An 18,621-nucleotide genomic window follows, 5' to 3' on the forward strand; every position below is an offset into this window, starting at 1 on the left:
TGAGAAGTTAGAGGGTTGACATGTTGTGGGGTTGTTAACCAATGTCATAAAACAATATGTGTACTACTGTTTTATGAGAAACTATTTGTTCTGTAAGCCTTCACCTGAAGTACAATAAAAAAAAAAATTACGTAGGAATTTTTAATCTAAGAGATTACACTTCAACCTGTGAGCTCAGTGTTAGAACCTTTGTATTAATTAACATCTGGACATTTGAACCCATGGTAACATCTTTTGGTTATTACATAACGAAACCTTTATCTTTTATTGTACTGCATCAGTGATTCTCAACCAAGGGTTGGCAATGTCTGGAGACATTTTTGATCGTCATTACTGGGGGTGTGTGTGTTTGTTATTGGCATCTAGTTTGTAGAGGCCACGTGCTACTAAACATCGTGCAATGCACAGGTCAGTCCCCTGCAACAAAGACTCATATGGCTCAAAATGTTAGTAGTACCAATGCTGAGAAACCCTAGAATTCACCGTGTATTTAGCTTTCCACTTATAAATAATGTTGTTGTTGTTGTTCTTACCTGTCATCAAATTGGCTCCCTACTCATATCACCCCATGCACAGTGGAACAAAGCACTGCCTAGTCCTACACCATCCCCAAGATCAGTTGCAGATCAGACCATTGTGATCCATAGGGTTTTCATTGGTTGATTTTCGGAAGTAGATCACCAGACCTTTCCTCTTAGTCCACTTTAGTCTGGAAGCTTCACTGAAACCTGTTCAGCATCATAGTAACATGTAAGCTTCCACTGACAGACAGTAGTGGCTCTGCATGAGGTATATTGGCCAGGAATGGAACCGAGGTCTCGCCTGGAAGGTGCACATTCTACCACTGAACCACCAATGCACTCTATATATATGGTAAGGATATTTGGTGAGTGCTTATGATGTGCAGGCATTATTCTAAGCTCTTCTCATGTATTATCTCTTTTAATCTTCAGACCAATCTTACGAGGGTAGATATTGTTATTATCTCCATTTTTAGGCAAGGAGACTAAGACATAGAGAAGTTAATTATCACACAACTAATGAATCAGACGGGCAGACTGAAATCCAGATATTCTGATTCCAGAATCTGTGCACTTAAGCACTTCTAGTATACTTATACTTCCATCCTACCTAGAATGTTGTCTTGATTCTCTGGTTCCCCTTGCTATCTGTCCCTGAAAGGCCTCATCTTTTAGAAATAGTCCCTCTCTTTCTCTCATTATTATTATTTTTTTGTGCTACATTTGTTGGTCTTAGTTATACTATATAGGTATGTCTTTCCTCTCTTAATTTGCTTTATAAATTTTAAAAATTATTTTATTTACCATAATATGTAATCCAGTGCAACATACCCAAGAAATCCTCAGAAAATAAGTGAATATCTATCACCAATAATTAAACAATTCTGAGGTGAAGAGATGAAATGCTAGAAATTCCTTGTGTTTATTATTATAGTTTATACTTTGCCGTGGTTTATGCTTTCCTTACTCTCTTAATTTATGTGATTGACATGCTTAGCCCTGGTTTCTTTGAAATGCTTAGTAAATATCATATTGTGTCCTGTGAAATAGATCCTGTGCTGTTGTCCTGCATGTCTGGCTTCATCTAGACTCTGTAGTTCCCCTCTTACAGTTTTTCATTTTGAGTCCTAGTAAGTGTTCTAAGGCATTCATTCATTTGCTGATTTCTTTATTCATCACTTCACTATATGCCTGATTGTATATGAGCTCTGATCGAGGCACTGAGGGGAACTAGAAAAACGTTTAAGACAGAGTCTCTGAGCTTAGATAACTAGGAGATAGAAACACATACTCTAATACAAGATATGTATGCTACTGGTCACATGAATAGAAGGGACAGATTATTGTAGCAATTCGGAGATAGGGAGTATAGTTAGAGAAGGAAGCGAAATAATTTCAGCGACATTAAGGTCATGAAAGACAGGTAACTTTCAGAGGCAGAAGTAGGGATATTCTAAGCAGAAGCAACAGAATGAGTAACAGTGTGGAAGATGAAAAATGAAAGCACTGAGAGTGGTTCAGTTTGACTGAAAGGGGAGGGCGTATTTGTAGGCACCAACGTTAGCAAAGTTAAAGCTCTGATTGGCCCTTTCAAAGGTTTAGTTTATTTCTTGAATGGCGAAGAATTCACCTGACCCCTTTACTCATTGCTTACAGTATTGATAGTAAAGACAGTTTTTCTAGTTTTTGTTCATTTCTCTCTTTGCGTTTTTCCTCTTTACAGTATTCCTCTACTCCTTGGAAAGGTATAAAAATGAATTTTCTCAGAAGCGTATTTGGAGTCATGTGTTTAATCATCAATTTCGCTGTACTTTTTTCCAAAACAAAAAACAAAAAAAACCCGGTGGTGTCGAGTCAGTTCTAACTCATAGCGACCCTGTACGTTTTTCAAACAGTAGGGCTGGTGGAGATCTTTTAGAGTGTAGTGTATTCTTCTGGATTTGCCTTATAGATGAGGGAAAGTTAAGCTATGGATATAATTCGTAATAGAAAGAAAGGATGTTTATCATTGAGGCTCAAGAAACAGAGTAGACAAAAATACAGTTGACAATTGAACCTAAGGGACTTTCGGGGCTTAACGAGTCAGTATAAGAGTTTGGCTTGAACTGAAGATTTGTGTAGATTGGTAGTAGTAAAGTTGGAAGCGTAGGGTGAGAACAGGTTCTAGAGGGCTTCTTCTGCTGGCAGAAGGCTAAGCGGTCTTTTAGAAGGCTTAACCTTGCGGTAGAATAATGATGTTTTAAAGTGGAGATGAGTGAGGAGGCTAGTGACATGGTTGTTGGGAAGGTTAAATACAGTAAAAAGCAGCTAGCACAACGTTGGAAGTTGGGCAGAATTTCAGTAAATATTAATTCAAAATACCATTGATTAAATTTGCCTTTTACACATTTAACGTATCTATTATATAGTATAGCATAAGAAGTGAAAATCTTGTTGAGAGATGAATACTAGTTCTCATTAAAGTACTTCTTTTCTGCCTACTTCTTTGGAAAGTGTTGATATGTTGCAACTAAAAATGCTAAAACCCTTGAGCAATTGAATATAATTAAGTACAGGTGTTGATTCTGGGTTATAATTCATAACTTTTAAATGACTTTAAGGATGCCTTACTGGTACAGATGCCTAGTTATCTACAATCTAAGTACACTACCAATAGCTGTTATGCAGAATTTTCTGGTGTTCTGTATGTTTCATAGAATTATATTGTATAATATTATACTGTATTGTTTCTTGCAGTTAAGTGATGTCAGTCATAACCAAAAGTTATAACCAAAAGACTGGTACACTGATGTACGCTCCAGTTTTAACATTTTTCACGTCTTTCTACTGGTTTCTTTTCTTTGTTTCCCTTTACCTCATCCTTCCTAAGTAATGTTTTGTTTTTGAGTTGCTTCTTAAAAGTATATTATTTTTAATTTAAATGAACTCTTAAAATTAGGAGAAAAAAATGAACAAAAATTTTTAAGGTTTCTCAAAAGTTTACCGACCCACTGTATTATTTATTATCTTCTACACGAAATATCTATTTGTCTAAAGATTGGGAATGATTTTCATTTTTAACCTTGCTTGATGCTTCCATATATGTTAACTACTTTGTGTAGAAGTCCTGAATTAATCATTTATAGTTTCTTTAATTTTAGATTGGTCCTTCAAAGTCAGCCACATGCACATTTTATTTCACTAAGCTTTTTGAAAACCTTGATCAACTTTGGAATCTGTCAAAGGGATGATAGTTTCCCTACAATAGGAGAGGGGAGAGAAACGAAGCAAAAGCAAATTCTTCTGGCTACTCTTAGTTTCATTCTTTTGCAACATTAAACTATTAGCCTGTAGCATAGATTAGATTATTTTAGGGCCTGTCCTATATCTCAGTTAATAGGTTTTTCTTTGAGACTTTAAAGGCTACTTTTGATTGATTTGTTGTTGTAAATAAGTACAACCCACCAAGTCCAGTTACACTATTCCATTTCTGCTTTTGTACCAATTAACAGCTTATGTTACTAGACCAACTATTTCCATTTTCATATGTGTTTTGTTTCTCTGAAAATCCTTACATATGTACACTAAATGTGATTTAAATTTGATAACTACCCTTCTCTTTTACTATCTTTGAGGAAGGCAAATTGATTTTTTGAACTAAATATAAATTGAGGCGCCCTTCTCCCTCTTTCTAATTCAAGGAAAGTAGTAAAACTACACATTTTATTTAATATGCAGAGATAAAGAAATTTAAGCCTGAAGTCTAGCTATGCATTAGATTTTTTTTTTGTCATGTCGTTTATGGAAAGTAAGTAGGAACTGCATTTTCGCAGTACTTATGAATAAACTAGATTTTACCAAAAAAAAACCCTCAAACCTGTTGCCATCAAGTCGATTCTGACTCATAGCGACCCTATAGGACAGAGTAGAACTGCCCCATCGGGTTTCCAAGAAGCAGCTGGTGGATTCAAACTGCCGACCTTTTGGTTAGCAGCCTGAACTCTTAACCACTGTGCCAGCAGGGCTCTTAGTGAATTGCTAATGCAAGTTTAGCTCTCTTCCTCCGCTTTAAATTAAATATTCATGAGGTATGAAATTATGTGGAAGTTGAGAACCAGAGTTCTGACTTGAAGTAAGACTTCGCTTTGAAGAATGGATTAGAAGTTTGAAAACATACAGATTTTTTGAGCAGGAAATCCTTGTCTTGACTTCTGACATTGTGTTTATCTTCTTAAACTGGTTTATGAATATGATCCCTAACATTTTAATGATTTTGGTGGGACTCTAGGTTAGATGTAAGTGTTCAAAATATTTACTGTTTGCCACATAGGACAAACTAGAAAGGAAGGTAAAATAATACAGCATACAACGCGTTTTGGTGCCATTATTTAAAATTACACTGTATATGTGTTATTGTTAGGTGCCGTCGAGTTGATTCCGACTCATAGCGACCCTATGTACAGTAGAAGGAAACACTGCCCGGTCCTGTGCCATCCTCACAGTCCTTGTTACTCTTGAGCCCATTGTTGGAGCCACTCTGTCAGTCCATCTTGTTGAGGGTCTTCCTCTTTTTCGCTGACCCTCTACTTTACCAAGCATGATGTCCTCCAGGGACTGATCCCTTCTGATAACATGTCCAAAAGTATGTGAGATGTAGTCTCACCATCCTTGCTTCTAAGGAGCATTCTGGTTCTACTTCTTCCAAGACAGGTTTGTTCATTCTTTTGGCAGTCCATGTATATTCAGTATTCTTCACCAACACCACAATTCAGAGGCATCAGTTCTTCTTCAGTCTTCCTTATTCATCATCCAGCTTTCACATGCATATGAGATGATTGAAAAACACCATGACTTGGGTCGGGCAGACCTTAGTCCTCAAAGTGACATCTTTGCTTTTCAACACTAATTAAAGAGGTCTTTTGCAGCAGATTTGCCCAGTGCAATGCTTCTTTTGATTTCTTGACTCCTGCTTCCATGGACGTTGATTGTGGATTCAAGTAAAATGAAATCCTTGACAACTTCAGTCTTTTCTCCATTTATCGTGATGTTGCTTATTGGTCAGCTGTGAGAATTTTTGTTTTCTTTATGATGAGGTGTAATGCATACTGAAGACTATGGTCTTTGATCTTCATAAGTAAGTGCTTCAAGTCCACTTTCAGCAAGCAAGGTTGTGTCATCTGCAAAACGCAAATTGTTAATGAGTTTTCCTCCAATCCTGACACCCTGTTCTTCCTCATATAGTCCAGCTTCTCGGATTATTTGCTCAGCATACAGATTAAATAGGTATGATGAAAGGATACAACCCTGACACACACCTTTCCTGACTTCAAACCAGTCAGTATCCCCTTGTTCTGTTCGAACGACTGCCTCTTGATCTATGTACAGGTTCCTCATGAGCACAGTTAAGTGTTTCTGGAATTCTCATTCTTAGCAATGTTATCCATAATTTGTTATGATCCACACAGTTGAATGCCTTTGCATAATCAATAAAACACAGGTAAACATCTTTCTGGCATTCTCTGCTTTCAGCCAGGATTCATCTGACATCAGCAGTCATATCCCTCATTCCACGTCCTCTTCTGAATCCTGCTTGAGTTTCTGGCAGTTCTCTGTTGCTATACGGCTGCAGCTGCTTTTGAATGATCTTCAGCAAAATATTACTTGCGTGTGATGTTAATGATATTGTTCGATAATTTCCACATTCGGTTGGATCACCTTTCTTGGGAATAGACATAAATATGGATCTCTTCCAGTTGGTTGGCTGGGTAGCTGTCTTCCGAATTTCTTGGCATAGACGAATGAGCACTTTCAGTACTGCCTCCGTTTGTTGAAACATCTCAATTGGTATTCCGTCAATTCCTTGAGCCTTGTTTTTTACCATTCCCTTCAGTGCAGCTTGGACTTCTTCCTTCAGTACCATCAGTTCCTGATGATATGCTTCCTCCTGAAATGGTTGAACGTTGACCAGTTCTTTTTGGTATAGTGACTCTGTGTATTCCTTCCGTCTTCTTTTGATGCTTTCTGCATCCTTTAATATTTTCCCCGTAGAATCCTTCAGTATCGCAACTTGAGGCTTGAATTGTTTCTTTAGTTCTTTCAGCTTGAGAAATGCTAAGCATGTTCTTCCCTTTTGGTTTTCTATCTCCAGGTCTTTGCACATGTCAGTATATTACTTTGTCTTCTCAAGCCGCCCTTTGAAATCTTACGTTCAGCTCTTTTACTTCATCATTTCTTCTTTCGCTTTAGCTACTCTGTGTTCAAGAGCAAGTTTCAGAGTCTCTTCTGACATCCATTTTGGTCTTTTCTTTATTTCCTATGTTTTTAATGATCTCTTACTTTCTTCATGTATGATATCCTTGATGTCATTCCACAGCTCTTCTGGTCTTCAGTCATTAGTGTTCAGCATGTCAAATCTATTCTTAAGATGGTCTCTAAATTCAGGTGGGATATACTCAAGGTTGTACCTTGGTTCTCATGGATTTGTTCTAATTTTCTTCAGTTTCAACTTGAACTTGCATATGAGCAATTGATGGTCTGTTCTGCAGTTGGCCCCTGGCCTTGTTCTGACTGATGGGTATTGAACTTTTCCATCTTCTCTTTCTATAGATGGGGTTGATTTGATTCCTGTGTATTTCATCTGGCAAGGTCTACATGTATAGTCACTGTTTATATTGGTGAAAAAAGGTGTTTGCAATGAGGAAGTCATTGGTCTTGCAAAATTCTATTATGCGATCTCCGATCTCTAGCATCATTTCTATCACTGACGCCATATTTTCCAACTACTGACCCTTCTGTTTCCAACTTTCACATTCCAATCACCAGTAATTAACAATGCATCCTGATTGCATGTTCGATCAATTTCAGACTGCAGAAGTTGGGAAAAATCTTCCGTTTCTTCATCTTTGGCCTTAGTGGTTGGTGTGTAAATTTGAATAATACTCATATTAACTTGTCTTCCTTTTAGGCATATGGATATTATCCTATCACTGACAGTATTATATTTCAGGATAGATCTTGAAATGTTCTTTTTGACGATAAATGCAACACCATTGCTCTTCAAGTTGTCATTCCCAACATAGTAGACCATATGATTGTCTGATTCAAAATGGCCAATACAGTCCATTTCAGCTCACTAATGCCTAGGATATCGATGTTTATGCATTCTGTTTCATTTTTGATGATTTCCAATTTTCCTAGATTTATACTTCGTATGTTCCAATTATTAATGGATGTTTGCAGCTATTTCTTCTTATTTTGAGTCGTGCCACATCAGCAAATGGAGATCCCCAAAACTTGACTCCATCCATGTCCTTAAGGGTAACTCTACTTTGAGGAGGCAGCTCTTCCCTGTCATCTTTTGAGTGCCTCCCAACCTGAGGGGCTCATCTTCTGGCACTATATCAGACAGTGTTCCGCTGCTGTTCGTAAGGTTTTCGCTGGCTAATTCTTTTCAGAAGTAGACTGCCAGGTCCTTCTTCCTAGTCTGCCTTAGTCTGGAAGCTAAGCTGAAACCTGTCTGTCATAGTTGACTCTGCTGGTGTTTGAATACTGGTGGCATAGCTTCCAGCATCACAGCAACACACAAGCCCCGACAGTACAACAGACGGACAGACATGTAGGGGACTACATATATGTGTGTGTGTGTGTGTATGTATGTTTTTTTTTAACTGTGCTTTAGATGAGAGTTTACAGCACAAATTAGTTTCTCATTCAAAAACTTATACACAAATTGTTTCGTGACATTGGTTGCAATCCCGGCAATGTATCAGCCCTCTTTCCCTTTCCCTTTCTACCCCATATTCCCCGTGTCCATTTGTCCAGTTTTCCTGTCCTTTCCCTCCTTTTCATCTTTGCTTTTGGGCAGGTGTTGCCGATTTGGTCTCATATACTTTATTGAATTGAGAATAGTACGTTTCTTACGTGTGTTATTGTTTGTTTTATAGGCCTATCTAATCTTTGGCTGAAAGGAGTGGCTTCAGTTCTGAGTTAGGATGTCTGGGGGGCCGTAGTCTTGAGGTTTCCTCCAGTCTCTAGACCAGTAAGTCTAGTCTTTTTTTGTGAATTAGAATTTGTTCTACATTTTTCTCCCACTCTGTCTAGGACACTCTATTGTGATCCCTGTCAGAGCTGTCGGTGATGGTAGCCGGGCACCATCTAGTTTCTGAACTCAGGCTGGTGGACGCTGTCGTTCATGTGGTCCATTAGTCCTTTGGACTGATATTTTCCTTGTGTCTTTGGTTTTTTTTCATTCTCCTTTGCCCCAGGCAGGATGGGACCAATAGATGTATTTTAGATGGCCACTCGTAAGCTTTTAAGACCCCAGACGCTACTCACCAAAGTAGGACATAGAACATTTTTGTTATGAACTTTGTTATGCCGCTTGACCTAGATGTCCCCTGAGACCATGGTCCTCAGCCCTCGGCCCTAGTAACTTGGTCCCTCAAGGTGTTTAGATGTGTCTAGGAAGCTTCTCTGACTTTGCCTTGGTCAAGTTATGCTGACTTCCTTTCACCAAAGTTAACACTTGTCTACTGTCTAGTTAGTAATTTCCCCTCCCTACCCCTACATTCCCTTGTAATCATCAAAGATTGTTTTTTTCTGTGTGTAAACCTTTTCTTTAATTTCTATAATAGTGGTCTTATACAATATTTGTCCTTTTGTGGTTGACTTACTTCACTCAGCGTAATGCCCTCCAGATTCATCCATTTTATGAGATGTTGGGTGGATTCGTCACTGTTCTTTATCGTTGCATAGTACTCCATTGTGTTTATGTAACATAATTTGTTTATCCATTCATCTGTTGATGGGTGCCTAGGTTGTTTCCATCTTTTTGCTATTGTGGATAACACTACAGTGAACGTGGGTGTGCGTGTATGTTTGTGTGATGGCTCTTATTTCTCTAGGATGTTTTCTAGGAGTAGGATTAAAACTATAGTATATTTTAATGGAGATCAGACTTTCCCTGATATTTAGCCTTCTCTATCCTCCACCCCTACCTGATGTTATAAATTTTTATCTTCTACTACTCTCCAATACAATTTCTCACTATGATCAGCTCTACGGTAAGCCTTTTTCTTTCTTTCTTTTTTCTTTTGTTTATTGTTGTGGTTTAAATGAAGTTTATGTTTCAAGTCAGACCCCCATAGAAAAATTTATACATACATTGTTATGTGACCCTAATTGCTCTCCCCATACTGTGACAACAAACTCCTCCTTTCCACCCCTGATTCGCCATTTCCGTTCAACCAGCTCCTAACCCTCTCTGCCTTCACATCTCATCTCCGGACAGAAGCTGCCTGTTTAGTCTCTTGTATCTACTTGAGCTAAGAGGCACACTCCTCATGAGTATCACTTAATATCCCACAGTCTAGTCCAATCACTGTCTGAAGAGTTGGCCTCAGAAATTGTTTTAGTTCTGGGCTGATAGAGAATCCGGGGGCCATGCTTTCCGGAGTTCCTCCAGTCTCATTCAGACCATTAAGTCTGGTCTTCTTAATAGAATTTGAGTTCTGCACCCCACCTTTCTCCTGCTCCATCAGGGACTCTCTGTTGTGTTCCCTGTCAGGGCAGTCATTGGTGGTAGCCGGGCACCATCTAGTTCTTCAGGTCTCATGCCTTTTTCATTTCAACCTTTATATTTTTTTCTGATGCTTTTGCCTGTTACTTGTCATAGCTTTCATCTTCTTTACCTATATTATTTTTTTCTATATTTAAAGGCCAGGCTGATTACCTATTATTAATTATATTTATTTAAAATCTTTGGTAGTGAGTATTCTCCCTTTTTAATATGTAGATTTGTTTTCCCAACCAGATTGTCTAGTCATTGAGACCAAGGCCCACTGGTTTGGACATTGATCTCAGTGACTGGCTGTTTCACATTTTGGTTTTTATTTTTAATTCTCACAAGACTTAGCACGTTGTTACATATATAAGCAAGCTTTCTTCAGTGGGGGAACTCCTATTTAGCGAGGTGTATTGTAGTTTACATATATGTTGAGGGGGTGGCAGTTTATACCTTGATTTATATGCCAAGAAATTCTTTATCACTGCATTGTATATGTGGTATAGGATGAAAAAAGCATGAGTCAGATAGGTCTACCTTGACCACATACCCTCTTGTTCCCAAGAAAGCTCTAGACATGCTATTTGGAATTCAAAGTTTCTGTGACAAATAGTTTATAAAGCACTGCTGTGAAGCCTCTAGACTTCAGTTTATCATGTGTTTAAAAATCTGTTTCTACATCTAGTTAGGGATGCTTTGCTTCTGAAAACTAAATACAGTCCAAACTAAGTAGTAATAAAGCAGTTCCCGGAAATCCTACTTCCAAAGTATATTTTTATTTCTAAAGCCCTTCATAGTTAGAATTAGCATCCTAAAGAGAGTATAGATTTAGCCTTCTTAACTAAAATTTTTATGTAATAAGACAGACTTTAAATGAATGAATGAGTGAACAAGTGAGTGAATTGATCAATCTTCAATTCGTTCATAATCATTGGAAATAGCTCACTCATCGTTTCTGCCACATCATACTAAGAAATAAATTTTATGCAGAATATCTATTACCATGTGGATATTTGAACATATCTCACCAACTCAAATATTATTTATGTGTTTTGACTGGACTTCAGTAAAGGAGGTGTACAAATTATAAAAGTCACAACTTTAGTATAGGCATTGACATTTTGCATTTATTCACTTGGTACATATATTTTGTATTAGAAATGATTTATGTAACTAACTAAAAAGATTTTTTTATTGTTGTTCATTTTATTTTATTTTACCTCAAAGCATGCTGGAGCCACTCAAGAGAGTTCTGGACTGGAAATTTTGTCAGTGTGTAATAGAGAGGTAAGAGGAGAGGGCTAGGACAAAGCCTTGGAGACATCAACATCTGTAGAATAGCTAGCGCAAAAAAATGGTCTGAGAAGGACTGGCCAGAGAAAATAGAAGAAAATCAAGAGGAATGTGGTTAGAAAGAATGAAAGATACTGCTTCAGTACCCTTAAGTTAGATGCTACTGAGAGATCAGTCAAGATTCCTGAAGAATGGGTATTAGCATCATGAAGGTAGATCACTGGTGTTCCTTTTTGAGATCCATTTCTGATAGCGTGTTGGAAGCAGATTCCAGATTGCAGTGGGTTGAGTTATAAATAGGAGGTAAAGAAGTGTAGAGAGCAGATACAAACAGCCCTTTCAAGAAGTTTGGTTCTGAAGTGAAGGAGAGAAAGCAATAATTGGAGTGGGAATTAATGTCAAGATTCCAGGGGTAACTGAAGTGATTGATTTAATGTAGACTCTCAAGCCTACTAAAATGTTCATGGGAAAGTATTGGTGGGAATGGAGGTAATACAAATATAGGAGAGAGAAGCATTATAGATTGAAGTCTCAGGAAACAGAATGATCTATGGAACAAACTTACTACTTGGGAGTGCATGGGATGCAGAGCAAAGCTGGTAGAGAGATTGGCCATAAATAGTAAATAGTAACATTTTCCATTTTACTGCTGAAAAGAAGGAAAGGTTGGATTAAAAACACAAAGGGGCTTGGTTCTGTAGAGATGACAGGCATTTTCCCTGTGAAGCAGAAAAGTTAGGTCATCTGCTGAGTTGCAACGGGAGAGAGTTGGAAATGTCAGAGAAGTCAAGAAGGTTGGAAAAGAGTACTTTGTTGTGAAAGGAAACATTTTAGGATTGCTGGGTAAGAAATCTTTGTGACGGGATCTAGTCCAAACCTAGCTTGTGGTTAATTTTCTTTCATAACAAATAATTTTTAAATGAGGGTTTACTACAGTTAGGATTATTTTTAGCCACCCACTTTGTATATATATAGAAATGTATAGGTATAAAATACTTTTTATGGTAATAATGGTTTTCTTGTGGCTCACTGCAAAACTAAAAATTGTGCAAATTTTTCTGCAAGTTAAACTTTTTAATTATATTTTTAAACATATGACTTGTTTTTATAAAAGCAATGCATGTTCATTATAAACAGTTTAAATGATACAAAATAAATGAAGAAGAAGATTTTTAAAAAATGCTCATTAGTTCACTGTCCAGAAATTATTTTTCTTAGCATTTGGTCAGTGTCATTAAGAGAGAGGAAGAATTTTATATAAATGTGATGATATAGGGTGTGTGCTATTTTAAATAGAATACTAAATTATATCTTATTGTGTTTAAATGAATAAGAAACTGAAGCAATACGCAAGAAATTACTGAATTTCAGATAATTCTTGTGGTTGTTTAGTCTCACTTACATGTTAGAGTATATTAAGTGCACAGTCCACAGTCTCTGTCTGTTCCTGACAATGCAGAACAAGTTGGCTGGATATAAAGTTCTTGAGTCACATTTTCTTTCTCTTAGAACTCTGAAGACATTGCTCTATTGCCTTTTGGTATGGAGCTAGTTACTTTGGAGAATTATGAAGCTGTATGTCTTACTTTATTTTACTGCTTATATGTCCATAGTATTCTTCTTTTGTTCTTGGTGATATGTATAGTGTCGGTTCTGTATTGATTGGTTGACCAAATAGCACTTGATGAAGTTTAATTTTTGTTTCAATGTTTATTAGTGCCAGCTTACTTGGAAAGTTAAACTTTGAAAGTGGTTATGATTTCTGAGTAGGCCACCTTCTTGACTTGTAGGATCTCTTTCACAGACTCTGAGAACTCTTAGCGTGTTTTGCCTCGTATAGTTGGCCCATTTAGAGTATAGAGGAAGGAATGTTCTTAAAATTTCAATGAATTTAGAATTGCTAAAATTTACTTATTTTGTACTCTTGAGTTATAAGAAATAAGAGGTTAGGTCTGTGTTTACTTCCTGAGTCACAGTATTCTCATCTCTGACATATGGAAGAAATAGAAGTAATTCAAAGAGATATAGCAACTGAAGTGTTTCTCAAAGAACCACTTTTTTTTTTGCCAAAGCCAGTGGTCAGTTTTCTGTACTCATCTTTCTCCATGTCGAAACAGCATCTGAGGAGCCCTGGTTGTGCAATGGTTAAGTGCGCAGCTGCTAACCGAAAGGTTGGGAGTTCGACCCACCAGCTGCTCTGCAGGAGAAGGGTGTGGCAGTCTGCTTCCGTAAAGATTACAGCCTTGGAAACCCTATGGGGCAGTTCTACTCCGTCCCGTAGGGTTGCTGTGAGTCAGAATCAACTCAACAGCAACGGGTGTACTTTCTTCTTAGATCTTCCCCCATATGGTCACATTACTCTCATTCTGGCCAGTCTGATCTCAACTCTAGTGTCATCTCCTCAGAGAGGCCTCCCTCACTATCCTGGCTAAAGTACTGCACAGCACCTCCCCTCTCCCCCAACGCTCACACACTTACTCTGACACATTACTCTGATTTATACAGAATAGTACCAAAATTGGAGCCCTGGTGGTGCAGTGGTTAAGAGCTCAGCTGCTAAGCAAAAAGTTGGCAGTTCAAATCCATCAGCCGCTCGCTGGAAACCCTATGGGGCAGTTCTACTCTATCCTATAGGGCCACTATGAGTCAGAATCAACTCTGTGCAACGGGTTTGGTTTTTGTTTTTTTTAGTACCAAAATTAAAGTTAAAAAAAAATCAAGTAACATACCAACACCATCATAATGACCATAGTTAATATTTTCAGACATTTCTCTTGCTAAAAGTACTCTTATCAAAACAATGTGATCATTTTATACATGTTGATTCAAACATGTTTTGGGCTAAGTTTGTTTAACCAGGAAACTTTTTGATTAATGTAAGTAGAAAATTAGTATCACTTGGAAAATTGAAGACGATAACAATAAATGCAAGGAAAACTACAGTTTTATTAAATGTTTTCATCTTCAGAAGCTCTGAGGCTAAGGCCTGCTCTGTTCGTAAAAAGATAGATTAGTAAACATTAGACATTAAAAACCAACAGCATCAAACTGAGACTTTCTCCTTGACGTAAACAAAAGGATTGAAAGGGAATTGAAATGGAAATAACTTTGTCACAAAGTGATTGGTACAGTATAATTTAGTGTAGTTTTTTAAGATGTTTAAAGCCATCTTTACCAGTGTAGTGTCCTTTCTGGGGTAAACACTGTTTTAGTTAATGTGAAGTTGAAGTAAGTAACTTTGCTCATGGTCTAGGGTAAAAACATGTTGGTGAACTAGTAAGAACTAGTGGAGAAAACTTGTAAACCCTCAAAATTTAATCTAACCCAAGGTGAGTTAAGTAACATGAAACTATATTGTTAAAAATTAATGTTTTGAGTGTATTGCTATGGAATTCTTCTAAATTACTAATTCCCACATCGTTAAAAAAAAATATGCCCAACTACTAAAAGAGTTCTACATGTCTGACACTCTCTAGGCATTTTACATATTTTATCTGATTTAATTACGCCTATGCTCTGAGAGAAGTATCTTTATTTTAAAGATAGGAAAATGAGATCTAGAGAGGTTAAATAATTTCTGTAAGATTTTATGACCAGTAAATCTATCTGATTTCAAAACGCATATTCTTAACCACTGCTGTTGTTAGGTGCAGTCAAGTCGGTTCAGATTGACAGCCACCCTATGCACAACAGAAAGAAACACTTGCCGGGTCCTGCGCCATCCTCAAAGTCTTTGCTGTGTTTGAGCCCATTGTTGCAGCCACTGTGTCAGTCCATCTCATTGAGGGTCTTCCTCTTTTTCACTGACCCTCTACCTTACCAAGCATGATATCCTTCTTCAGGGACTGGTCCCACCTGATAACCATGTCCAAAGTACGTGAGATGAAGTCTCTCCATCCTTGCTTTTAAGGAGCATTCTGGCTGTACGTCTTCCAAGATAGATTTGTTCGTTCTGGCAGTCTATGGTATTTTCAGTATTCTTCACCAACACCATAATTCAAAGGCATCAGTTCTTCTTTGGTCTTCCTTATTCATTGTCCACCTTTCCCATGCATATGAGGTGATTGAGAATACCATGGCTTGGATCAGGTGCACTTTAATCCTCAAAGCGACATCTAACACTTTAAAGAGGTCTTTTGCTACAGATTTGCCCAATGCAATATGTTATTTGATTTCTTGAGTGCTGCTTCCATGGGTGTTGATTGTGGATCCTAGTAAAATGATTCTTAACCACTAAATGTACTAAAAAGGACAAGATATGAAGGAATGCTGTAACAGAAGTCTAGGATGAGGTCTGTTGACCCAGGGGCATGTCTTTGGAAAGTAATTCCTAATTTTTTAGCTCTAGGAAATGGAAAGTTGTCCAAATGGACACCAAATGTATGGAACCTAAAACAGCTATTCTAGGCCCCATTTCATCACAAAGCTGTTCGATTTTAAAGTATAGCTCCAGTGTTCACTTCACTTAATTTTTATCTTAATTTTTGGCAGTATTTATTTTCAAAAAATAGATTTAAATTCTTGCCATAGCATGTTACCACCTCACATACAAATGAATATAATAATAATCCCTTGCAAGTTACAGTATACAACCTTGGGGCATGAGAACAGCAATATAATCCAGAGTAAATAGGGTCTGGTTTGAATTTGTTTCCTTATAGTTGTTGTTGTTAGTTGCTGTCAGGTTGGCTGAACTCATGGTGATCTCACGTACAACAGAATGAAACGTTGCCCAGTCCTATACAATCTTCATGATCATTGGTATGCTCAAGTTCATTGTTGTGGCCATTGTGTGTTTTGAGTGCCTTTTAATTTTCTGTTGTTGGGTGATGTTGAGTTAATTCCGACTCATAGTTACCCCATGTGACAGCGTAGAACTGCCCCATAGGGTCCTCTTGGCTGTAATCTTTACAGGAGCACATCGCCAGGTCTTTCTCCCATGGAGCTGCTGAGTGAGTTCAAACTGTTGACCTTTTGATTAGCAGCCGAGCACTTAACCATTGTGCCACCAGGGCTCCAAACAAAAAAAAAAAAACTGTTGCCATCAGGTTGATTCTGACTCATATTGACCCTATAGGACAGAATAGAACTGCCCCATAGGGTTTCCAAGGAGCGGCTAGTGAATTCGAACTGCCAACCATTTTGGTTAGCAGCCAAGCTCTTAACCACTGTGCCACCAGTGCTTTTCAATTTAGGGGGCTCATTTTCCACCACTGTATTGGACAATATGCTATTGTGATCCATGATTTTCATTGGCTTTTCTTTCTAGTCTTAGTTTGGAAGCTCTGCTGAAACCTGTCAACCATGAGTGACCCTGCTGATATTTGAAATATCGGTAGTATAGTTTCCAACATTATAGCAACATACAAGCCCACATAGTGGGACAAACTGACAGATGGGTGGTGGTTTCTTATAATCGATAGAGGAAATGCATTAGTGATGATCCAGTCATAACTCCTTTCCTTGCCTAATCCTTGGCAGATTCTAGGCAAGGTGCATTCCGGAGAATAATTTGAAGGTTATAAGATAGACAAGTGATCCCCTCCCGTTTTTTTAGTCTAAGTTTTCTCTTTGGATTAGTGCATATCATTAGAGAATTTTGTTTTCCTTGCTCCCAGAAGAATTGCAATTACTAAGTTCCTTTCTATTATCCACGGTGGTGTAAGTGGTTTGTGCTCTACTACAACCTAAAGGTTGGTAGTTTGGACCCACCAAGTGGTGCCATGGAAGAAACACCTGGCAATCCGATTCTGTGACGAGTATAGCCAAGAAAACCCTATGGAGCAGTTCTACTAAGTAATACCTGGGGTCGCCATGAGTCGGAATTGACTCGACAGCAATGGGTAATTATGAAATTGCCATTTAAAACGTGCTAATGCATTTGTTAAGGAGCCCTGGTGGTACAGTGGTTAAGCACTTGGCTGCTACCCAAAAAGTTGGTAGTTCAAACCACCCAGTGGCTCTGCAGGAGAAAAGACCTGGCAACCTGCTCCCATAAAGATTGCAGCCTAGGAACCCTATGGGACAGTTCTATTCTGCCATATAGGATTGCTATGAGTCAGAGTTGGCAGCACCTAACAATAACAACAACAATGCATTTGCTATAGGGATGTTGTTCAGGACATCACTCACTATAGTTACTCATTGGCCCTTACAGAAAGACCACCATGTAAGATATTTTTCATCCTGAGTGTCAGAAAAAGCTTAGTTATTATTATAACTAACCATGTTTTTTGTTTTTTCTTTCCCATTTTGGCTGCCAGGAAGCTAACTTTTATTTATCTATGTTTATTCTGTTGTCGCATTTGTGTAAGATGCCTCAAATCATGGCGAGAAATAAATACTGTAGAGCGTCCAGGGAGACTTTTTTTGTACTTTGCAAAGATTCGAAAAATTTACCTAAATCATTTATCTAGTGTGTTTATTAGTAAAATCAAATGTACCTACTTGTTTCTTGCAAGTTGTGCTCATGTGAATTTGATATTATATAATCCAACGTTAACTGTATGCCAAGAATACTTAAATATTACTTTAATGACTTTTAATTGCACTGATATATTTATCTTTATTATTATTACTGTTTTCCACTTTAAGACACAATTTATTTTTAATTCTGGGAAATTACATTAAAAATTCTTTGCAGCCTGCAATGAGAGTATCTTGGTCTTTGGTATCTAAGAATGAGCTATGTTCATTTGTTTCTTTTATTAATCTCAATCAAACGATCGCTCATGATTTCTATGATACGTCTGTCTAAATTAAGAGTTGATACTTTATGTTTGAAAACCTCTCATTTTGGGAGTATAATCTAATTGGTAATTTTAATGAAATTAATTTATTATATATAAATATATGTTTACATTTATTTGTTCATAAATGTTTTTGTTATTTTTTGGGTATATCATTGCTTTCTATTTATAATATTTCTTGTATTTGTTCATTTTTGTGATACTGTTCTTTATCTGGTAATTTGAGTAAATCCCAGTTGAATTATGTTGCCACATTATGTCTTCAAAAGGGCATAAAGTCAGTACACATGCTTCAGTAATATCTGGTTGTTTTACCCTTATGTTTCCAGTTGGCAATTTGAAATTACGGCTTCAACTGCACTTTAAATATGTGATAATAGCATGTGTTTCTAATAAGGGCCAGCACCATTTTGTTCAGATTGTGTGAATGGTTGTCACTCATATATGACAAATGCACCTTCATCTGCTTCTTTGATAGCCCCCTAAAAACCATACCCTCAAATCAGACCGATGAAAT

At 37.5% G+C, this 18,621-nt stretch overlaps 1 protein-coding gene across 1 annotated transcript in view; it reads left to right on the plus strand.

Annotated features, from left to right (window-relative positions):
* Positions 1-18,621, plus strand: part of OLA1 (Obg like ATPase 1) — a 188,400-nt gene that overhangs the window by 91,666 nt on the left and 78,113 nt on the right. The gene's annotated exons all lie outside the window — the stretch shown is intronic.

This window comes from Trichechus manatus, unplaced genomic scaffold (genome assembly GCF_000243295.1).
Source record: "Trichechus manatus latirostris isolate Lorelei unplaced genomic scaffold, TriManLat1.0 scaffold00037, whole genome shotgun sequence".
NCBI lineage: Eukaryota > Metazoa > Chordata > Mammalia > Sirenia > Trichechidae > Trichechus > Trichechus manatus.